The 25,390-nt window shown below is 38.1% G+C and overlaps 2 protein-coding genes and 1 pseudogene across 2 annotated transcripts in view; 1 reads left to right on the top strand and 2 right to left on the bottom strand.

Moving 5' to 3' along the window:
* The window catches only part of LOC105463681 (carbohydrate sulfotransferase 7), a 191,454-nt gene that overhangs the window by 137,494 nt on the left and 28,570 nt on the right, over positions 1-25,390 (top strand). The window lies entirely within an intron of this gene.
* Positions 1-25,390, bottom strand: part of LOC105463697 (solute carrier family 9 member A7) — a 150,461-nt gene that overhangs the window by 111,183 nt on the left and 13,888 nt on the right. The gene's annotated exons all lie outside the window — the stretch shown is intronic.
* LOC139360851 (charged multivesicular body protein 5 pseudogene) lies at positions 4,958-8,229 on the bottom strand (annotated as a pseudogene).

Raw genomic sequence — 25,390 nt, 5'->3', positions numbered from 1 at the left:
TCTCAAATACCCAAATTTTCAGCCAGCCTTCTGACAAGAACAAGATGAACAACAAACATGATTAAGGTCATTACTGAGGACCTCAATAGCTGGTAATGTAAAAGATCTATAGGCTACAGCTTCCAGGTATATTGGTTGTAATGATATTTGTTAAGAAAAAGAAATCAAAGATTTTGACTTGCATATTCTTGTCTGCTGAAGAGAAGTTCTATAATCACAAACAAGATTTTCCACAGAAAGCAACTCTAGTTCTAGGACTTGAGCAATTATTTGATTCAAGCACAAAAACTTAGTGCCACTGGGTAGCACCTCATCACCCCTACATCTTGTCCTTTCCCACTCCTGCCAACTCTACTTCTCAAGCATTTTCCTGGTCACCTCCTCTTCTCCTTATTATCATTACTCTGGTTCAAGCTCCCTGACTGGATTTTCTGCAATCGTTTCTTAACTATCCTCCCTGCTTCTCCCCTGATTCCCCAATCATTCCTTCTCCATCAGCCACCAGACTAATTTCTCTGAATCACAAATGAGGCTAATCATGCCATGGCCCTGCTTAAAATTATTGAGCAGCTTCATCATCCATGGGAAAAAAAATTCAAGCTCCTTAACATGGCATTCAAGGCCCACAAAGCACTGGCATCTGCCAATTTCGCTTCCCACTGCCATCTGCCCCTACACATAAACATTCATATTCAACTCCTCAGAATTCCACACATACACCTTGTATCCTCCTCTACCTGGCATTATCATCCTCCAAGACCTCCCTCACAGCCGTGGCAGAGAAGAGAAAAGAAGGGGACCCTAGTTGATGGAACTGATCATCCAAATAACCCCCGAGGATCACTGAGATGATATAGCAAAGCAAAATCACCTACGTTTTTAGACTGCCAAGACTATATCCTGAATTTCCAGAATAAAACCTCTCAAAAAAGTGATAAAGGATCACATGAGTGGATGTTAACGGTCAGGTCTCACAGTACAACAAAATTCAAACTTAAGAACAAACAGGCTGAACAAAGGACTTCAAATCAGCATGCCCACAAAAGGATCACCTCTGGTCCTTATACATATAACTATATTAATAATGATTTAAAACATTTTTTCTGACTGCAATTATCTTTATGGTCCTTTTTGAAAATACAATTTGATTTGAGGTGATCTTATAAAATTCCAGGGAATAATTCTTATTCTTAATAAAGTTTAATATAATAGTCTGCTGAAATTCAAGTGTTCCAATAGGTATGGTTCTTTCCACTTCTAAAATTAAATCACTTAATGAGAATTGCCAGGAAGAGACTTCATTAGTAATTATCCACAATGGTAGAGAACACACAAGATACATTTGCACTGTTCTATTGTTATAAGCCAGTAGAAGAGTGGAATTTTCAAAGATGCAAATAGTTCCCCTTGGTCATATTACCCTGGATAGAAATTAGAGCTGCAAGCTAATAGGAGTCTGAGGGACAAGGGCATGCTCCTCAGCCTGTGGTTTCTCTGGCTTCCAAAGCTAGAAGCAAAGGATTCTTTTTTTTTTTTCTTCCAATCTATCCATTAAGCTTCCAAGAAATAAACACGTTTGCTTCAAAATTCAATTTCCTGTGGGGTTATCTTCAGATGCTGCATGGGTTTATTAGAATTAATCACAACACAGCACGGCTTCCAAAGTGAAGGCCCAGGGTTGACAAAATACCCTCCCTATCACAGCCGTCAACCCACCAAAGGCTATGGGGACTCTCGAGATTTCGAGGAATATAAGCAAAGGCCTTGCCTTTTTCAACTTCAGTCTAGAGCAGGTAGGGAGGGGTAGACCATAAATAAGTAAACAAAGAAAAGATGATTACGTATTGTGCTAAGTGCAGTTAGTGAAGGCCGTCGGCGATGTTTGCTAGCAAGATGCATTTTTTTTCCATTTTGCTTCCCACATCTGCAATCAACATATAACTTCATGGTATGAACTATTAAACACATAGACACTAGAACAAATGTGAGTTTCCTATTCTAGTTCAAGGCTTGATAAGTTAAAAATCTATTTTGATGGTCCTGGGCTCCAAAAAGCCACTGTTTCTCTCTAGGGTGGGTGTGTGGGTGTGTGTGTGTGTGTGTGTGTGTGTGTGTGTGTGTGTGTAGGGGTGAGTAGTGAGTACTAGGGTCAACAGCCTTAATAGCACGTTGCCCCCAAATGCAAAGGTGTTCCACATATAAGTAGCTATGAATGTGGGTTTCAAAACAAAAGCCTTAACTTAGAGTTTTATTATGTTTTAAAATCATCACTGTCTTAATGTTTAAACACCTGTTTAAGTCCTCTTAATAAGGGATAAATGCCTGTTTATGGCTTTTTGAAAATATAAACACAAGGATCCATAGCTTTTAAAAAAAGACTTTGTTTCTGTGACAATGTTTGTTAATCTAGCTGAGTTACTTGCAGAAAAATGGAGAATAGAGAGTGATAGAGAGTTCTTAAGCACTGTTGCTCCAAATACCTTAGTTACCTGAATTATTCTAAGGTTATTTGTAAAAACTAAAATTCCATGAGGCAAAGAATGACTTTTATCAATCCCATTTATGATATTCGATTTCTGTATTACACATAAAGAATTGGACTATTAAAGAAAGTAACCAAATGAGAGATGGATGTTTAAAAATAACATTAAATGAGTGATTTGAGAACTCCAAAACTTTATGTGACTAAGTTATTTCTTCTCTGTGCCTGCAGGTCATTTTCACACTGGGATTGCAATTTATTAGATGCCATACACAAGTTCTATTGTGGGCTCCAAGCAGAGGTACAGTGAAAACCTCTAGAAGATTCTTCCTTAGTAAGCAGCAGGTAACGTTCTGTAATTTTAGGCCACCACACAGAACCGATTGTCACTCACAGCTTCTGTCACAGAGTGGGATGTGTCACGCTTCATTTGGTACAAAACATGACGATGAAAAAAACAACTTGATGAACCTATTTTAGCAGCCTCTGTTCAGCCAGCAGTATGAGCCGGAGTACTGTGACAAAGCATTAGGCTCCTTACAATGCCAACCTAGAAACCAAATCACTACTTTGTAGCAAGAAATGAAAATCACGATGATAAAGCTACAGTTGATCTCCCCACCCAGCAAAGGAAATATGGACAAAATACAATCACCACCACACATAACGGATGGACTTCATGTAAGGATTAATATAATGATTCATGTAATATAAGGCTCATCTTCAAAAAGGAATGATTTGCTTCCTTTGCCATGACTAATGTGCCTGGGTGGGGCAGCCCGTGGTATAACTGACAATAAGATTTCTTCAAACAAAAAAAAAAAAAAAAAAAAAAAAGAAAGAAAGAAAGAAAAGAAAAAAGAAAGCAAAAGCAAAAACACCACCACAAAGCAATGTCTGAATCCCAGAGAGCCCCAAATGCACACTCATTGCTCAGACTTGCCTGGGTTTCCTTCCAAAGAAAATTTACTCACTCTCCTATGGAAAGGCAAAGTAGGAGACTGCAGGAGCATCAAAGCCATGGACCCTGTCAACGATGCCAAGAGGAGGGGGAAATACACCTTCTAACTCTAAGAATTTTGGAGAGGGGGCTGTCTCAGTAGCAAGGGGGGGGTCAACAAATGTGATATGAGGCCCTAAAACCACAGCACAGGGCTTCCTTGGTATGCAGGACAGGGGTACAAGCCAAAGGGCAGGTGCTATATTCACCCACACACACCATAAGGAATCCATGCTTCCTGGAAACTGCCCAGTGATGTCACCCTGTGCAGCTGTAACCTGTGTGAGTGTTCTGACTCAGTCATCAACAATGACATTTTGGCTGGGCACAGTGGCTGATGCCTGTAATCCCAGCACTTCGGGAGGCTGAGGCGGGTGGATCACTTCAGGTCAGGAGTTCAAGGCCAGCCTGGCCAACATGGTGAAACCTCAGCTCTCCTAAAAGTACAAAAAAATAGCTGGGTGTGATGGTGCACGCCTGCAGTCCCAGTTACTTGGGAGGCTGAGGCAGGAGAATTGCTTGAACCCAGGAGGCAGAGGTTGTAGTGAGCTGAGATCACACCACTGCACTCCAGCCTGGGCAACAGAGTGAGACTCCCTCTCAAAACAACAACAGCAGCAACAAATAATGACATTTTAAAAATGATTAATTCTACTTCTCTTTTTTTTGAAGCAGTTGCTTTTTTATTGTTAACAATCCCTCATATTAGAATAGCCCATTGTGGTTAACAAGGTACTTATGACCATTACCTCAATTATTCTTCACAAAAGCTCTATGAGATTAGCATGATTTTACTAACAAGGAAACAGAAGTTTAGAAAAGTTGAATAGACTACTCAGTAGTTAGTAAACGGCAGACCCAGGGCCCAAGCCCAGATTGTCCCTTGCTCTTTCCTCACAATGGTTAATTTGGTTTCTATAGTGGAGTTATAGGCTGAAATGACATTAAAATTCTATTAAATTTGGTTTCCACAGTAGAGGTTTTAAGCTGAAGTGATATTAAAATTATATCCTTTTGAAAAATATTTATTGAGTATAAATAAATGTCCTATACACTAAATATCAAGAAATATTCATTATTGATTAGAAGTCAAGATGTAATACTGAGGGAACCATAGAATCAAAATATCCACTCATGATACAATAGTGATAATTCCATTCCAATATTGGACACAGAAATGATTTGTTCACAAGACACAACAAAACCTATCAAAAAGGCCATCACTTTAACCAACCTATAATACCACAATAGAAAATGATTCTGAATCATAATATGAACAGCCCCAATAATCTCATCTTTGTCTTACCGATTTATCAGGTCATTTTGAGACTGTAGAGTTACACTGTCATATATTTTTAACATTCCATTTCCTTAGTTTTATTTCAAAGTATTACTAATGAATGAAAACAAGTCATACAACCCAAAGATACTTTTAAACTAAGTGCAATTTTCGTAAGAAAAAAAGGAATCAAATTTTAGTACAAAAAAAAAAAAAAAGCATTTCCCAAACAATGAGTCTCTTAACGGAAAAAATCAAAGAGCAATGTAATTAAACTTTCCTTCAAAGAAAGGAAAGAAACATAAATCTGTTATGGTAAATTTGGAAAGATAAATATTTCCTAGTCCCATAATATGTGTTTGTTTTATAAGATATACTTGAAAGATGCTGATCTATGAAGCAGGGATCTGTGGCAATCCAAATTCATCCACCAGAAGAACTCTATCCTTGTTTTTTGTGTCAGTGGGAACACGTTCCGGAATTGCAGGTCATCTTCAACCAGTTCTGGGGTGCCATAACTGCGAATCAGTGCTTCTTGGATTTCATTTGCATCTTCCATCATATCCTCTAGCTGGTCTTGTAAATCCTCAATCTGGTCGATTTTCAGTTGCTTGTATGCCTTCTTCATTTCCTTTACTCCCAGTTTCATAGCATCAACCGTGGTCTTGGTGTCCTTCAATGACTGGATGGTATAATTGGCTTGTTCCATGTTGAATGGCTGTTGTTCAAGATTGCCCTGCTGCTGCTCATACATCCACTTTTACTTTAAAACTTGCAAGGCTTTCTGCTTAACCATATTCTTTGCAGGACCCTCTCTCATCTTCTTGATCTGATCCTTATACTTTACTAGCTCAGCATCCAATCGAGAAATCTTCTTGTCAATGGATTCTGCCCTGCTGTCCACCGTGCCAATGCAGTCAGTCAGGCTGGGCGGTGGAGCCTTGGGGTTCGCCTTCCCGAAGAACTGGTTGATCTTGAGCAGCCGCAAAGAAACCCAAACACTGGAGCAAAACCATAAACCACTTATGTCTTATGAGGAAGAATGGGGAAGAGAAGCTATAGGAATCAGAAGGGTTCAGAGGAGGGAGTCTAGAGGCAGACTGCCTGGATTGAAAGCTCAGCTTCACCATTTACTAAGCTACGTGACCCGGGCAAGTCACTCAACTTCTTTGTGCCTCAATTTTCTCATCAGGAAACTATAAATGGTATTGAGTTGTTAGAAGAATTAAATGAGTTAATATTTATAAAATGTCTGGAATGGGCCCAGAGCCACGGCTCACTCCTGCAATCCTAGCACTTTGGGAGGCCGAAGTTGGGAGGATCATTTGAGCCCAGGATGTTGGGGCTGCTGTGAGCCATGATCACACTACTGCACTGCAGCCTGGGTAACAGAGCAAGACCCTGTCTCAAAAACAAAATAATAAAAATAAATAAAATGCCTGGAATGCTGCTTGGCATATATAAGCACTGCTAAATTTTGTTATTTAAAATAAAAACTTTCAAAATGTTTAAACAGCTAAGAAGAGCTCCTGGCCCCATTCAGACCTCTCACCAGAGCTATAGTTGGAAGTTCTGTTCTTCCTTCTTCTCCAGACCATGTGCCAGAACTGCTGACAGGACTCTCAGTGCCTGTCCTGAAGGCAGATGATCCTCCCTATTCTCACCTTGTCATTGCTCTAACCCTCATTCAGATCCCCCGCATCCCCAAAACAAGTCCAGTTAGCCCAGTTCGTAATGCTAACCTTCCATTTCAAGGTGTCAGTGTAGTGGCACAGCTATGGTGACGAGATCAAGCGGCAACCAGAGTCCCAAGACACACACTGGTTTCCATTTAATACAATGTTTACTTACCTTTATATTAGGACACAGGAGAGGAAACCCATCAGGGTCTGCAGCTTCATCTCAATGGGAGGCATGGCAGCTACCCAAGTCTACAGCTACTTCTGCCCCTCATCCACACAGGTCACATATGATTGCCACAGACGATGGGCAAGATGTTTGTGGATTTTGTTTGTTTGTTTTGAGACGGAGTCTCACTCTGTCGCCCAGGCTGGAGTGCAGTGGCGTGATCTTGGCTCACTGCAGGCTCCGTCTTCCGGGTTCACACCATTCTCCTGCCTCAGACTCCTGAGTAGCTGGGATTATAGGCGCCTGCCACACGCCCAGCTAATTTTTTGTATTTTTAGTAGAGACGGGGTTTCACTGTGTTAGCCAGGATGGTCTCGAACTCCTGACCTCATGATCCACCCGCCTCGACCTCCCAAAGTGCTGGGATTACAGGCATGAGCCACCGCTCCCGCACTTGTTTGTGGATTTTGTTGATGAAGAAAACCACAGCCCCTTTTCCTGTCAATCTTTTATACCACCCTCAGGCATGCCAAATTTCCCATGCCAATTTACAGTTTCCCAGTGGAGGGGCAGCTCCATGTGACAACCAAGGCAGGCACAACATCCCTCAATTATCTTAACTCTTACTGTTTTCAATGACATAGAGCATAGGAGGCCAGGGTCACTCCCAGGTAGGCCTAAATCAGCCCAAGCCTTCACTCATGAATGCCAATTCACTTTTTAATGGAATGAAGCCTTGGGCCCCACAAGGGCAATCAAGGTCCCCCACAATCTATTGCCTGAATATGTTTCCTGTCTCATCTCCTACAACTGATCCCCACATACCCTAAACTCGGCCACACAGCCTGCCTCACCCTTTGGCTCACTGTGCACAGTTGTGTTCCACTCAAGAGTATCAACTCAGGGGCAGAAACCTTTTATTTTCTCTTCCTATCACCTGGTGTCCCAACACAATCTCTTAAACACTAAAAATTCAGCAAAACCTTAACTCTGCATTTAAGCAAATGAAGCTGGGTCACAATTACTCTGGTATAGTGAAAGAAAGTCATGGAATTTTACAAGTTCCAATGTCTGGATGACAGTGATCCTTATACGCATGAAATGTTAAAGGCCAGAAGCCTCATCCAAACCACTCTCTTGATTCCATAGGAGGAGGAAGATATCCCAGAGGGATCGCAAAGCTAATGTCTTAATAACTCCCTTTGCATAATGTTCCCATAGCCATCCTTGTGAGTAGGGCCTGTGTCCCTGTACAACAAATAGTCAGCAAATGCTTGGGTAGCCAACATATGACTTAGTCTTGTGAAAAATTATGATTGCGCTTGAGTCTCTTCATGGAAAGATTTAAATCTGTACTTAATGCCAAAACAAACACAAAGAACCAGCCAATATAAATTAGGGATATCCCAAAGCTTGACTTAGGCAAAAATCATCTCTGATCTTCAGAAGTAACTGAACGTCTCCTGCAATATCATTTTTGGTATCCCTTAACTGTTAGTGACCAATTATTGCATGCTGGCACAGTGACCAGCATAACAATCTGAGTAATATAAAAAGTGTACCATTTGTATTTATTAAGTCTATATGTAAGATGGAGTAAAAATTGTATTAATCTATTGAGAGATATATTTATCTTTATTATTGTAAGAATAAAGTAACAATTAATGACTGTGAGAGCTATTAATTTGATATACAAAATAGTTAACCTATTAAGAATGTATTAAGATAAAGACAAAAAGCACAAACCATAAAGGAAAAAATAACTGATAAACAGGACTTTGTCAAAAACTTAAAATTTCTGTTCTTCAAAAGACACAGTTCAGGAAATGAAAAGACAGGCCATAGACAGGTAGAAAATATTGCATACCATGTATCTGACAAAGGATTGGTATCCAGAAAATATGAAATACACAACTCAATTAGACAAAAAAAGATAAATTTAAAATGGGCAAACAAGTACAGAGACTTCAAAGAGGATATATGGATGGCAAATGGGCATGAGAAAAAATGTTCAACGTTATTAGTCAGTAGGAAAATGCAAATTAAAACAATAAGATACCATTTCACACTAGAATGGATAAAATTTAAAATTCCTAAATAACAAAAGTTGGTAAAGGTGTGGAACAATTGAAAAGCTTATACATTGCTGATGGAAATGAAAAATGTTCAGATATTTTGAAAATGATTGCCAGGTTTTTAAAGTTAAACATACACTTACCATGCAACAAAGGAATCTCACCTTGGGTATTTATTCCAACAGAAATGAAAACCCGTGCCCACACAAAGACATGTAAGCAAATGTTCATAGCAGCTTTATTTATAATACTTCATAACTGAAAACAACCCAAATGTTCAATGAATGGCGAATATATAAGTAAACTGTGATATATCCAGACAATGGAATATTACTCAGTAGTAAAAAAGGAACAAACTATTGATACACATTACATCACAGATGAATCTCAAAAGCATTATGCTAAGTGAAAGAAGCTAGAAAACAAAAGGTTATCTAATACATGATGTTCTAAAAATGGCAAAACTATAGAGACAGAAAACAGATGAGTAGTTGCCAAGAGCTAGGGTAGGAGAAGGGCATGTTCTGCAAAAGCAGATTTCCAGGGGGATAGAAATGTTCTATTATCTTGATTTTGGTGGTGATTACACAAGTGTATGCAGTGTCAAAACTCATTGAACTGTATATTTAAAAGAAATGAATTTTGTTGTATGTAAATTATACCTCAATAAACCTGGCCTTTAAAAAGGGAATACATTTAAAAATAGGTAAACAGCCAGTGAATATTTGAGTGAATTAATGAAAGAAGAGTGCAATAGTTAAATAACTTAAGGAAAAACAATATATTTGGTTAAGCCAATAAATACCTAAAAATTTAAGTAACAATACAAGATACAATAATAGATATTAGATTATAACATAATTCTAGTCTTTGTAGAATTGTTTGCTGCATTAACATTTATAACATTGCAAAACAAACTTTTAGAGTTGCATTTAATTTCTAGTTATCTCTTTGGCATGACACACATACAATCTAATGAACTCACATGCAATCTAGCAACTGATGGTGCCGAGAAATTATCTCTTGCTGGCTGGGCGTGGTGGCTCATGCCTGTAATCCCAGGTACTTTGGGAGGCCGAGGTGGGTGGATCACCTGAGGTCAGGAGTTCAAGACTAGACCGACCAACACAGCAAAATTCCATCTCTACTAAAAATACAAAATTAGCTGGGCATGGTGGTGGGCGCCTATAATCCCAGCTACTCGGGAGGCTGAGGCAGGAGCCTTGAACCAGGGAGGCAGAGGTTGCAGTGAGCCAAGATCACGCCACTGCACTCCAGCCTGGGCGACAGAGCGAGACTCCATAAAAAAAAAAGAAAGAAAAGAAAAAGAAAAGAAAGAAAAGAAATTATCTCTTGCCTTCAATGTCAAACTTTAAAAAGATGATTCCTGAAATTTTTAATAAAATTGCAATAATAATATGTTTCTGAATAAAATTTCAGATTTATTTAACTCAGAGGTTCATTCTAAGTTGGTGATATTTTGGTTTGGATAAATATTTATTTTTAATACTTGCCATTCAACATTTAGCTAAAATAGTTATTCAGTAGCTAATCGGTTAACTTTCAGGGTTTCAAGTTCTGGTTCATGCTCAGCCTGCCTCCACTAAACCAATGTCAAAATAAACTCTGGGGTTCAGCCTTCATACCCTTTAAGGACTTATGATAAACTCACCATTACATCCAACATTTACACTAGAAATCCTAATCAATCTTCACAACATTGATTTCTCACATTAATTTTCAAGATAATTCATTGCAAGACAGAAATATAGTAAGAATCACTTGAAAAATTTCAGAAAATATCCCGCGCTATGAAAATGAGAGTTAAAAAGTGAAAAAAATGGGGCTACGCAAAATCTTTTTTAAAAAAGAAAATAAAGGAAATCCAGAACAACAATAGAGGTTAAAGACATAATGGATGAAGCTGGATGTGGTGGCTCATGTCTGTAATCCCAGCACTTTGGGAGGCCAAGGCAGGAGGATCACCAGAGCTCAAAAGTTCAGGACCACCCTGGGAAACAAAGTGAGACGTGGTCTCCTCAAAAAATTAAAAACAAAATTAGCTGGACAGAGTGGTGTATGCCTATAGTCTCAGCTACTCAGGAGGCTGAGGTGGGAGGACTGCTTGAGCCCAGGGGGTCAAGGCTGCAGTGAGCCCAGATCACACCACTGCATTTCAGCCTGGGCAACAGAGCGAGACTGTCAAAAAATAATAATATATATAAAATTTTATATATATATATATATATATAAAATGGATGAGAAGATATATATATATAATGGATGAGAAGACCTTGTTTATAATAGTACCAAAAATATAAAATATCCAGGAATAAACTTAAGAAATGTACAAAACTTAAGTGGAAAACTCAAAAACACTCCAGAAGAGCACAAAAGGTTTTAATCAATGGAAAGTCACAGGAGGTCTTTGAATAGGAAGAGTCAATATCGTAAAAATGATTCTCCCACTTCGACTCATAAATCCAGTGCTATCCAATAAAAATACCAATAGGCATTTGGACAGAAAACAGGCAAGTTAATTTTAGAGTCATACACAAAACTAAACAAACAAGAAGAACCAGGAAAACTCAGGGGGAAAAAAGCAACGAGAAGCCACTAGCCCTACCAGATTTTAAAATATGCTCTAAGGTCCATAACAATTGCTACTGTGGTATTAATTCATGAATAGAGAAATACCAATGGACCAGAACAGAAAGTCCAGAAATATATATAGGTAGTCAGTGGATGAAAGAGAAGGCATCTCAAATCAGTGGGGTCAATATGGACATTTTAGTCACTGGTGTTGGGACAATTTGGTGGCCATTTGGTGGGGAATATCTTTCTAATGATAAAGTCCAAGCATCTTAAAAAAAAAAAAAATGGGCCAGCTATAGTGGTTCATACCTGTAATCCCAGCACTTTGGGAGGCCAAGGTGGGAGGATCACTTGAGGCCAGGAGTTTGAGGGCAGCCTGGGCAACATAGCCATTCCCCATATAAAAAATAAAAAAATTAAAATAAAATAAAAATTAGCCAGGTGTGGTGGTGTGCACCTGTAGTTCTAGCTCTTTGTGAGGCTGGAGCAGAAGGACTGCTTGGGCCCAGGAGTTTCAGATTACAGTGAGCTATGATTATACCACTGCAATCCAGCCTGGATGACAGAGACCTTGTCTCTAAAAAATAAAAATTTAATAAAAAATTAAAAATTAAAAAATTGAAGATTCTGACCACTTGATAGTTACAACAAACTTCTAAGAAGGAGGAAATACATAAGCAAAGCAAAAAAGGAAAAACTGAAAAAACATTTGCAATTCATCACAGATAAAGGGCTAATCTCTGTAATATACAAAAAACTCCTAGGACTCAAGAAAAAAGATAAGCCCATGGGAGCAGGGGTGGAAATAGACAAAGAATGTAAATAGGCAATTCACAGAAAAAAAATACAAATGACCCTTAAACTTTTAAGAAGATACTTATCATTACTTATAAGAGAAATGCAAATTAAAATGACACTGAGGGCTGGGTGTGGTGGCTCATGCCTGTAATCCCAGCACTTTGGGAGGCTGAGGCGGGTGGATCACTTGAGGTCAGGAGTTTGAGACCAGCCTGGCCAACATGGAGAAACCCTACTTCTACTAAAAAAAAAAAAAAAAAAAAAATTAGCCAGGCATGGTGGCAGGCGCCTGTAATCTGAGCTACTTGAGAGGGAGGCTGAAGCACAAGAATCATTTGAACCCGGGAGGCAGAGGTTACCGTAAGCCAAGACAGTGCCATTGCACTCGCAGCCTGTCTCAAAAAAAACAAAAAAATAAAATAAAATCATGCTGAGACATCATTCCCTCATACTTACAAAAATCCAAAAGTTTGGCTGGGCACAGTGGCTCATGCCTGTAATCCCAGCACTGTGGTAGTCTGAGGCGGGAACATCATCTGAGGTCAGGAGTTCGAGACCAGCCTGGCCAACATGGTGAAACCCCTATCTCTACTAAAAACACAAAAATTAGCCGGACATGGTGGTGGGCACCTGTAATCCCAGCTACTTGGGAGCCTGAGGCAGGAGAATTGCTTGAACCTGGGAGGCAGAGGTTGCAGTGAGCCGAGATCACACCAGTGCACTCCAGCCTGGGCGACAGATTGAGACTCTGTCTCAAGAAAAGAGAAACAAAATCCAAAAGTTTGATAACACACCCTGTTGGCAAGAAGATGGGGAAATAAGCACTTTCATATATTGTGGAGGAAGTAAAAAATGATACAACTTCTAATGAGAAGAATCTGGCAATGTCATCTAAAATTGCAAACGCATATACCTTTTAATCTAACAGTCCCACTCCCAGGAATCTATTCTACAAATACACCCGCACATACATAAGACGCTCAAGGGTTCCCGCTACAGTATTGTTTGATTACTACAAGAAACAACCCTACGGCCCACCAATAGAGGACTAAATTATGGTACATCCACACCATAGAATGCCATTCAGCTATGAAAGAAAAGAATGAAGAATACCTCTTTGTACTAATATGCCAAAATCTCTAGGACAAATTAAATGAAAAACATAAGGTGCGGTACAGAACACATGGTATACTACCTTTTGTCAGAGAAAAGGTGGAAATTAGCACATATATTTGTATTTGCTTTTATTTATGTAAAGAAACACTGAAATGACAAACATTGAAGAAAAGTGGTTACTACAATGTTAAGGAGAAATGGAGAGTTGGGGGTGAGGTATACCTTTTCAATCTGTCCCTTTTAAATTTGCTTTTATATGTAGACCATGTAAATGTATTAACGACTCAAAATGTTTAAAATATTGACAAAAAAGACTCAGGAAGTACAAAAATAGGCAAGACTAAACAATACATTATTAAGGGCTATATACACATGTTACAAACCTAAAAAAGACTATTTGCTGCTATCCATAGCAAGGAATTTGTTGCTAGCAGATTTGCCTTACAAGAAATACTAAAGGAAGTCTTTTAGGTAAAAGGAAATGATACTAGACAATGACTCAAAGCCACACAAAGAAATTAAGAGCACTGGAAAATGTAAAAAATATGAGTAACTATAAAAAACTATATACATATATATTTTTTTCTCTTCTCTAAACTCTTAAGAAGACATAAAACTGAATTAAACAATAATTACAATGCTGTATGGTTAGTGTTGTAGCATATATAGATGATACATATTTTATGATACTAGCATGATGGAGGGATGTGGTAATGGAGCTAGAATCAAAGAAAGTTTCAATATTTTACTGAAATTAAATTAGCATCACACTCAAGTAGATTGAGATTAAGTTAGGATGACTATTGTAATCCCTAGAGCAACCACTATGAAACTAACACAAAAATATAGTGGAAAAAACACAAAAGAATTAAAATGGTAAACGAGTACTATCCCTCCCACACACATGGAGGCAGTGAAAAAGAAACAAAGAATCAAAACTTACATGAAATATATAGAAAATAATAGCAAAACTGCAGATATAAATCCAATCATACGAATACTTACATTAAATGGGACTGGACTAAACACTACAATCAAAAGGCAGCAATTGTCACACTGGGGAAAAACCCAAGATTCCACTGTATGCTATCTAAAAGAGGCACATTTTAGATCAGGGCTTCTCAACCTTAGCACCACTGAAATTTCAGGCTGGATAATTCTTTGTTGTAAGGCCTCTCCTGTGCATCATAGGATATTTAGTAGTAGCCCTGGCCTTTATTCATTAGATGTCAGTAGCTGCCATGCAGGCGTGACAACCAAAAATATTTGCAGCTATTGCCAAATGTCACAAGGGGGCTAAATTGCTTGGAACCACTGCTATAGATTAAAACACACACACATACACACACACACACATACACACACACACACACACACACACACACACCCCGGTTGAAAGTAAAAGGACTGGAAAACATATGCCAGGTAACACCAATCATAAAAGCACTAGAGTAACTATGTTTGTATCAGATGAAATAGACTTTAGACAATAAATATTATAGACAGAAAGACCCTTCATCATAATGTCATCAGGAAGATATAAAAATTATTAAAGTAGACATATCTAAAAATAGAATACCAAATCACTGAAGCAAAAATGAACAGATGTTAACATTTCAGTCTTTGTTTATCTGGGAATGTCATTATTTCACACTCAATTTTTAGTGTAAATCTTCGTTACTTTTGTTCCTTTAATTGCTGACAGGTCTACGATGTTCCCTGTGCTGGCAGGGACCTGATGAGTTATTAAGGATCTGGAAGTCTTCAGGTGGCTGAGCCTCTTCTACAAGAAATGGCCAAACTGGCCACAGTCATTTTTTTTTTTTTTTTTTGCATCACCACACTTAACTGTTTTTTTAAAAATCAATTTTATTGATTTTTATTTTTTATGAATTTTATTCATAACCAACAAAATTCACCCAATTTAAGTGTACAATTCAATGATTTTTAGTAAATTTACCAAGTTATGCAACCAACAACACAATCACTCCAATAAGATCCCTGGTATCCATTAACAGTAAATACCAGTTTTCCACCTCCAGCCCTCAGCAACCATTAATCTACTTTGTTTCTACATATTTGCCCTTTCTAAACATTTCATATAAATGGAACCACACAGTGGCTGATCTTCTGTGCAAGACTTCTTTCATTTAGCATAATGTATCTATGTCTTTATATTTAAAGTGGGCTTTTTTTTTGTAGACAGCTTATAAGTTGTATCTGCTTTTTTAAATCCAATCTGATGATCTCTGTCTTTTAGATGATTCGCATTTTCACATTTAAAGCAACTATTTATATGGAGGGTCAAAATCTACTATCTTGTTAGTTGTTTTCTATTTGTTCAATTTGTTCCTTTTTTCCTCTTTTTTCTGCTTTCTCTGGGTTTTATTGAGATTTTTTTATTATTCAATTTATCACCTCTATTAACATCATTTATACCTCTTTTTTAACTTTTTAAATAGTTATCCTAGGGTTTACAATACGTTTTTAAATAATCTGAGTTCAAATAATATAGCCACTTCACAAGGAGCATAGGACCTTATAACAGTATTTTACCAATTCCTCCTTCCCATCTTTGTGCCATTGTTGTCATACATTTCACTTTTGCATATGCTATAAACACACATTGTTGTAAATTTTATTTTTAAAAAATCACTTATTTTTAGAAAAATTAAATATTTAAAATATTTTATCTTCACTTATTTCATTTCTGACATTCTTTGATTCTTTTTGTAGATCCAATTTTCCAAATTATATCATCTTTTTTCTGCCTGAAGAATTTCCTTTAACATTTCTTGTAGAGTGGGTCTGCTGGCAATAAATTCCCTCAGTTTTTGTTTGTCTCAAAAAGTCTTTTTTTCTTCTTCATTTGTGAAGGACATTTTCACTGGAATTTTGGGTTGACAATTTCTTCTGTCAACACTTGAAAGAAGCCACCCCACTGTCTTCTTGATTGCATGGTCTTTTACTGAAAAGTCTGCTGTATTTCGTATCCTTTTCCTCCGTATATAGCGCTTCCTCCCCTACTCCTTCCCCAGCCCCCTTCCCGCACCCAGACACCTTGTCTTTAGTTTTAAACAGTTCAAATGTGATATGCCTGGGTATCTGTTTGTTGTTTTGGTATTTATCTTGCTTGGTGTTCTCTAAAGTTCTTGGATCTGTGGTTTGGCATCTGTCACTAATTTTGGAAAACTCTCAGCAATTATTTCTTCTAATATTTCTGTCCCATTCTCATTCTCTCTCTTCCTCACAAGATTCCAATTATGTGAATGTTATACCATTTGACATTGGTACTCTTCTCTTGGATATTCTGTTCTGATTATTTCACTTTTTGCCTTCCGATATCTTTAAGTTCATTGACTTTTGCAGTCCACTAAAGGTATTCTTCATTTGTTACTGTATTTTTTGTTTCTAGCATTTGAATTTGATTTTTTTCTTTTATTTTCCATCTCCGTCCTAAAATTACTTATCTGATCTTGCATGTTATCTACTTTTTCCATTAGAGCTTCAAAAATATTAATCATAATTGTAAAAAAAATTCTCTAATAGTTCCAACATCTGTGTCGTACATGAGCCTGGTTCTGGTGATTGCTTTGTCTCTTGCCTTTTCTTGCCTTTTTGGTCTCGTAATGTATTTCGGATGGTCAGACATTTTGTATCAAAATGGTACTGAGGTAAATATTTTTTATACTTGAAGATGAGTATACCTTTTTTCTGATAGGCCTTTAGCATTGAGGTTTGTATTAATATAATCAGGAGGTGGGCTAGGTTTGAAGATTATCGTTTCTATGGTTATGCTCAGGGCCTCAAGAGTCTTCAAATTCCTGTACTGATAGCTTATTTTTACGGCATTAGGGTAATTTGCCACTAGGTTTTTCTCAATGTCTTCCCCTCACTTGGTTTTGGGTCTCCATATTTGACTTTTAAGTTTCTGTACTGCAACCCAGAGAGAATCTCTCTTTTGCAGTTCCCCAGGCCTTATTCCATTGTTATTTTTTATTTGATGCTTGTTAGCTTTGTAGTAGAGAGGTGGGAAATGGGGGTATTCTCTGATATTCTGATTAATTTGCAATATTATGCAGATACTGTGAACCTGGGTCTTGGGGTTGTGGCTTTCACAAGCATTCCTGATCCTCCTCCAAACACAATGCCAGGCCTACCAGGCATTCATTTTCTTTCCCAAGAAAGTAGAGTTTCTTTCTTTTTCCTCTTCTCCTTCCCCAATTACAGTGGGTTTCCACCAGTACTCTCACTTTCTGTTACCTTCTTCCTGCAGATTAAGACTTTTGTTCCTTAGGGAGATGGAGAGATATCTAGGCAGATTTTGGCAGTGGCTTTTGTTCTTCTACCCCAGTCAAGACACAGGAAAAACTTTCTCAGGATTCTCCCTGATCTTCCCTGTGAGTACCTGGCAGGAATCCTGGAGGAAAAGTCTGTAAGAGGGCGAGAAACCCCTACATCTGTGGTCCCCAACTTTGAGTAATTCATTACAAATTTCTGGTTTAATCTTCTTACTGGTTTATATGCCATTCAACAGTATCTGTCCCGGGTAAGCAAATGTTCAGGTCCTGTTTCTTTCTGCAGTGGTACCTGTCTCTCTCATGATTTTGGGTTAATCATTTGCCCTAAAATCTCCATTTCTTCCTAGGTTCAGAAAAAGTCATTAATTTTCCATTTGTCCAGCTTTTTCTTGTTGTAAGGATGACAGCTCTGCATGCCACATATCTAGGCTGAAACCAGAAGTCTGTTTATTAGTTTTTCAAGTTTTTTCAGCCTTTACCCACAAGGATTGGATATTTGAAATACTGAAAGATTGCATCAAGCAAATTACAATGCATTAGGTAATAATTCACTGAATATTTTTGTTAATCAGTCATACATAGAAAGTTTGGGGCTGGGTGCAGTGGCTCATGCCTGTGAGACTGAGGTAGGAAGATCACTTGAGCCCAGGAACTCAAGACCAGCCTGGGCAATATGGTGAGACCTCATCTCTACTAAATTAAAAAAAAAAAAAAAAAAAAAAAAAAAACTAGCGAGTGCGGTGGCATGTACCTATAGTCCCAGCTACTTGGGAGGCTGCGGTGGTAGGGTCACTTGAGCCCAGGAGGTGGAGGCTGCAGTAAGCAGAGATCACACCACTGCACTCCAGCCTGGGAAACAGAGTGAGACCCTGTCTCAAAAAAAAAAAAAAAAAAAAAAAAGATAAAAGAAAGAAGAGTTTAGAAATCTATAGTATTAATATCCAATCAAGAATTGTGATCAATTTGAAATAACTAATAGTCTCACCTGAGTTGTTATAATTCAAAGACACAACTTGTTTTCGTTAACGTATATGTTCTTGTAACACATAAATGCTTGATGTCCATTTGGCCTTTTGAAGCAGAAAAAACCGCTCAAACTTACATCATCCCTTGACCTTGTGTCACTGGCCAGGCCAGGCCCTCCATACCAGCAAGGGCTTAATTACAGGACTCCTGTGGAAATGTCCTCTTTTACAGAAACCCAACTCTAATTAGGAATTTTTCAAGAACTGCCTGAATTATAGAAATTGAAGAAACATTACTATAAAACCAAATAGCATTGCCTGGCATGGTGGCTCATGCCTGAAATCCCAGTACTTCGGGACGCCAAGGCGGGTGGATCACCTGAGGTCAAGAGTTCGAGACCAGCCTGGCCAACATGGCAAAACCTCATCTCTACTAAAAACACAAAAATCAGCCAGGTGTGGTGGCACGTGCCTGTAGTCCCAGCTACTCGGGAGGCTGAGACAGAAGAATCGCTTGAGCCCAGGAGGCAAAGGTTGCAATGAGCCGAGATCACGCCACTTCACTGCAGCCTGGGCGACAGAGCAAGACTCTGTCTCAAAAAAAAAAAAAAAAAAAAAAAAAAACACACACACCAAATAGCATTGATTCAGAGAGATTAGTACACACCTCGGGCACAGTTTCTCTGGCTAAACTCATCAAAAAGAGGCCTGGAGATACCAGGGTATCACTGGTAATGTGGCTCTCTGAAAAAAGGCATTGTCACAGAAATACCTACCATTTTGCCTATAAAGATTAATGTGTATATTAAATTACAATGTTACTTACACTATAAAAAGTGTTCTTCCTTCTGTCTCCATATCTACTGCCACTTCCTCTCCCTAAATAATATATAATAATTCAATAAAACAACAATGAGACAAGCTTACAAAATAGCTGATGTGAGGTTTTTTAGTGCATATGCTTAATATTTTAAATGGGAAATTTGTCATAATTACCTCATCCCATCCTACAGGCATATATTACCACAGCAGTTCCAGCTTGTGCCTCAATACCTGATTTCCCTTCCCCCTGAGTTTGGTGACAGACATATTAGTTCTTCTTGACCCTGACCATACAGCTTTTCTCCTCCCTTCCAGATTGTATGTAGGTATTGAATATACTACACACCAGAATAGGCATTCAATCTGAAGAAGGATCTTCATGCTAGTGTTGGCCCTTGGATCCATTTTATGCCCTTTCTGCACATGTCACAGGGGAGAGGCGAGGAGTGACTTTCTCTTTCTCTCTCTCTCTCTCTCTCTCTCTCTCTCTCTCTCTCTCTCTCTCTCGTGGTGGCTATGTGTTCTCCATGGCTGAAGCTCCCACCAGACAGCCCTCCGACCAGGTCCCAACAGCCCTCACAATAGTTTCAGTTCTTGCTCGGCGACATCATTCCCGGGCTCTGGTAATACTACCTTCTCCCTGTGTCAGCCCTAGGGATGACAGTAGCTTTTTGCTGTTGCTCATCTTTAGCTTGCTTCAACACACTCTATTTGACTTCTCAGCTCTTCCAATGCCTTGGTAAACAGTTGTTTCCTACTGAACTACCTGCCTCTTTTTCTCTGACTGTGCTGGAAGGACTTCATCTGCCATAACAGACCTCCACTCCTTACCAGATTTTCCCACAATGGATAAAAATCACTACAGTATTACCGCCTTGTCTGTGTCTCTCTTCAGTGCCATCATAAACACTCAGCATAACACTGCCATTGAAAATAGACAATTGTCTTATTCATACCACTAGGGAGAATCACTCTGGCTCATTCATAGCCTACTTTATTAATGAATGCAATCTTTTCTTTCCCCCTAGTTCTCTCAGCAGCAAAAATGTATAGCAGTCAACAGAGTCCTAGACTAGAAAAAGATAGTCCATAGTAGGCTTGTTTTAAATGTGTATTTAAACACATTTAAATATACTTAACTGTATAAACACACACACACACACAAAGTCCACAGTTTAAGAAAAATAAATACCAAAGGACACAGTGTATGTATATGGGGATTACAATAACAACAAAGATCAAAACACATTTATAAAATTAAAGCTTCCCTAAAGGCCATATATGACAAACCCACAACTAACATCTTACTGAATGGGGAAAAGCTGAAAGGCTTTCCTCTAAGAACTGGAACAAGACAAGGATGTCCACTTTCGCCATTCCTACTCAACATTGTACTGGAATTCCTGGCCAGAGTAATCAGGAAAGAGAAATAAATAAAAGGCATCCAAATTGGAAAAAAGGTCAAATTATCCCTCTTGGCAAATGACATAATCTTATATTTAGAAAAACCTAAAGACTCCACCAAAAAACTCTTAGATATAAACAAATTCAGTTTATTTGCAGGATACAAAATCAGCATTAAAAAGCAGTAGCATTTCTATATACCAATCATATATTGTAATATATACATTGTACATGTATATGTATACATTATAATGAACTAGCGGAAAAAGAAATCAAGAAGGCAACCCCACTTACAATAGCCACAAACAAATAAACAAAACCTACAGCTAACTTTAACAGTGAAAAATTTTGCTTTCCCCAAAAATCAGTAACAGGATAGGGATGTCCTCTATGGCCCTACCACTTCTAATTCAACACTGTACTAGAGGTTCTAACCAATGCAATTAGGCAAGAAAAAGGGAATCAAAGTCATCTGGATTGCAAAGAAGGAAATAAAATTGTCTTTATTCACAGATGATATGATTGTCTATGTATGAAATATGCAAAATAAAAGCTACTAAAATGAACAAGTAAGTTTAGTGAGGCTACAGGATACAAAACTCATACATAAAAATTAATTGTATTTCTATATTTAGCAATGAACTGGAAATTGAAATTATGAAAATAATATCCAATGTAATACCATCAAAAATGTGAAATACTTAAGGATAAGTCCATTAAATATGTGTAAGACCTGTACATTGAAACTATAAAACATTTTTGAGATAAAGAAGTCCTAAGCAGAGAAATGCAATTTTATGGATCAGAAAATCCAATACAGTAATAATGTCCATTTTCCTCAAATTGACTAACAGATTCAACACAATTCCAATCAAAGTACCAGCAAGACATTCTGCAGGTAGAGACAACCTGACTCTAAAATGTATATGGAAAGGCAAAGGAATTAGAACAGCTAAAATAATTTTGAGAAAGAGTAAGGTTGGAGGATTCATACTACCCAATTTTAAGACCCTCTATAAAACTACAGTAAGAAAGATGGTGTGGTATTGGCAAAGAGCTAGATACACAGATCAGGAGAATAAAATAGAAAGTCCAGAAACAGATCCACACAAATATGGACAATTGATTTTTGACAATGTTGTGACAGTAATTCAGTGAAGAAAAGATTGTCAACAACAATCTTTTGGAACAAAAGAACATCAAACATATTGGAACAATTGAACATCCATACATAAAAAAAAAAAAAACTCAACCTAAACCTCATACCTTCTACAAACATTAACTCAAATCATAGATCTAAATATAAAACGCAAAACCATAAAACATTTAGGAGAAAATCTCTACCTGGGATTATATAGTTTTAGACATGACACCAAAAGCATGATTAATAAAAGTTGATAAATTGGACTGCATCAAAATTTAAAAGTTTTGCTCCCCAAAAGATATGGTTAAGATACTAAAAAGAAAAAAAAAACCCAAAAGCTAGGAGAGAATATTTGCAAATTACACATCTAACAAAGTACTTCCATCAGACTATATAAAGAACACTCGAAACTCCAAAGTAAGAAAAACAACAGTACAATTTAAAGATGGGAAAAAGACTCAGTCATTTCGCCAAAAAGAATATGTAAATGACAAATAAGCACATGAAAATATATTCAACATTAGGGAAATATAAATTAAAATCACAATGAGATACAACTATTAATCTATTAGAGTGGCTAAAATTAAAAATGCTAACAATACCGAGTTCTAAAGAGAATGTGGAGCACTAAACTCTTACATGTTGCTAGATGGAATGTACAGTTGCTCTAGAAAACAGTTTGGCAGGTTTCTTATAAAGTTAAACATATGCCTAACTTCTGACCCAGCAATCCCATTCCTAGGTATTTACCATAGAAAAATAAAAACGTACATTCATACAAAAACCTGTACAGTAATGTTTATAGCAGCCCTATTCATAATTATCAAAAACTCGAAACAAGCCTAGTGTTCTTCATCTGGCAAATAAACTGTGATACATTCATAAAATGGAATTCCGCAGAGAAAAAAAAAAAATGACCTAATTATAGATACATGCAACAACAGGGGTGATCTCAAAGGCATTATGAAGAATGAAAAGGCTAGTTCCAAAATGTTACATACTGTGCAATTCCATTTATATGACATATTTGAAAAGACAAAATTATAGTGATAGAGACTAGATCAGTGGTTGCCCAAGTGATGTGGTAGTACAAGGGAGCTTTTAGAGCACTGGAACAAGTCTTCATCTTGGTTGTGGTGGTGGTTACACATATCTATCTATTTATCTATATGTTAAAATTCATAAAACTGTATATCAAAGGTAAAAAGTCAATTTTACTTGTGATAATGTTAAAAATTAATAAATCTGACCAGGTGTTGTGGCTCATGCCTATAATCCCAACACATTGGGAGGTCAAAGTGGGAGGATCACTTGAGCCCAGGCATTCAAGACCAGCCTGGGCAACATAGTGAGATCCTATCTCTACAAAAAGTGTTTAAAAATTAGCCTGGCATGGTGGCATGCACCTGTAGTCCCAACTACTCAGGAGGCTGAGGCAGGAAGATCACTTGAACCCAGGAGTTTGAAGCTGCAGTGAGCTGTGATCATGCCACTGCACTCCAGCCTAGGTGACAGAGTGAGACCCCATCTCAAAAAAAAATTAATGAGTTTAAAAAAGTAATGATTAAAAAATAAGAGTGTGGATGAAACTGAGGAAACCTTAAGGACACAAAAGCTATCAGCCAGTTAACACCACATATTACTCTGCAGGAAAAAGTTAATATAGCAGGCCTGATGTTGCTATCTCTAGGAGGGCCTGCGTGCATGACCTCATTTTCCAATAGGTCCTGGGAACTTGGCCTGTGAGATATTCCCTATGCTACTAATTGATAAGGTTGTTTTATATGCCTGGAACACTGAATTCTGCTGTACCAGCCAGGCTAAATTGCTTTTGCAAATGTGATTTATGGTGAACACCTGCTTTCCTTCTGGAACTCAGAAATTTCAATAAGAACGCCTGATCAGCCCTCAATACAAAAAAGCCTGTGTCTTAAGCAAGCTTCCCTAAACAGAAACACTGCATATGTGCTGCTACATTTAATTGCTGGAGGAAAAAGTTTGTTCTATGCAGCCCTACCCTCAACCTCCTAAGGGATAACTTAGGAAGCTCACATTTAGACTCTTTCAGGCTCCACCCATTATGTCTTTTTCTCCTGCTGATCTTGCTGTGTATGTTTTCACTGTAATAAGTCATGGCTCTAATACAACTGTCTCTGGATCCTGTGAGTCTTTATGGTGTGGGTACTTGTTAGATGCCCAAAAGTTCCCAAATATAAGTGGCACTTTAAATCTGAATCTTTTCCTCAAATCCTTTCTCTGGCCCTGTACTGTCTACTCTTTGGCCTCCCCTAGAATCCCAAGCAGTGCCACATCCATCATAGGTATGAACATCTGCATCGAGTTCTCAAAACAGCCCTGTATGTCACACCCAAGTTCCAAGTGGAACTCAGGGCCTGATGTAAAAGCTACATTCAGGTTCAGCAGCAAATAACAAAAACCCATTCCTCTCTTACTTACAAGAAATACATAAGTATTTATGTCCAAGCCTGGCATGGCAGCTCTATGCTGTCAGAGACTCCAGCTTCTATTTTATTGTATTGCCAGAAGTGTTCTCCATTCCCAAGGTTACCTCTTGACCAAATACAGCTGCTGGAGCTCTAGCCATTACATCCACATTCCAGGAAGCAGACAGAAGGCATGGTAGAAGAGGGGCATGCCTCTTTAAGAATACTTTCCATAAATCCCACATACTTCTCCTCCTACCTTTGGCCAGAACTTGATCACATAACCACATCCAGCTGCAAGAGAGGCCAGGAAATGTAGTTTTCTTGTTGCACAGCAATATGCTGAGCTAATTAGAACAGGGTTCTATTGGAACAATGAAAGGAATAATGGATATTGGGAGGTAACCGGAGTCTGCTACACCTCGTTCATTCTACACTCAACAAAAGTAATCTGAGAATCAATCCTCTTAATAACCCAAGACAATTTGAAGTAACTGTGTCTTTACCTAAAAGAAGTTTTAGGGATAGATATGGAGAAGTAAAAGGAGAAAATGTGTTGACTATGAACCTAAAGTTACACACTAGTTAGATGTTTCTCCATCTCTAGCTTCTCAATGAAAATATGTGATAGGAGCCTACAATACAATTTGAAAGACTACCTCTGGGACATTTACTATCTCAGTAACATGTTAAACAAGTTCAACAAAACATAGCCTTAACACTGTTCTTCCCCAAAGGTTGTAGTGTCTCTGAAGATATACAGAATCTTAATTTTTTGAAAATACCATGTGGTAAAGAGCATTAGCAAAATAGCAGAGTAGACAGCTCCAAACTCCCATCCCTCCACAGAAACACTGAAAAACAAGCAGAAGCTGTCAGAGCCAATTCTGTCAGAATTCTAGAAAAGATTCAAAGGTTTAGAGCAACCAAGTGAACGATGACTGAAGAACAAGGCAATTTTAAAATGGTAGGAAGGCTGTGTGGCATTTTGCTTGCCCTTGTCCCACCCCCTCACCAGCTCAGCAGTGGTCTTGAACACAGCAGCCCATATCCCCTGGTCCCTGGTTCCAGAGGGAGCAGAGCAGGCCTTGTTTGCAATTTCTTGTGTTTGTTCTAA

Source organism: Macaca nemestrina, chromosome X (genome assembly GCF_043159975.1).
Source record: "Macaca nemestrina isolate mMacNem1 chromosome X, mMacNem.hap1, whole genome shotgun sequence".
Lineage (NCBI taxonomy): Eukaryota > Metazoa > Chordata > Mammalia > Primates > Cercopithecidae > Macaca > Macaca nemestrina.
Note: the sequence above shows the minus strand (reverse complement) of the source record. Positions and strands in the feature narration are given on the sequence as shown.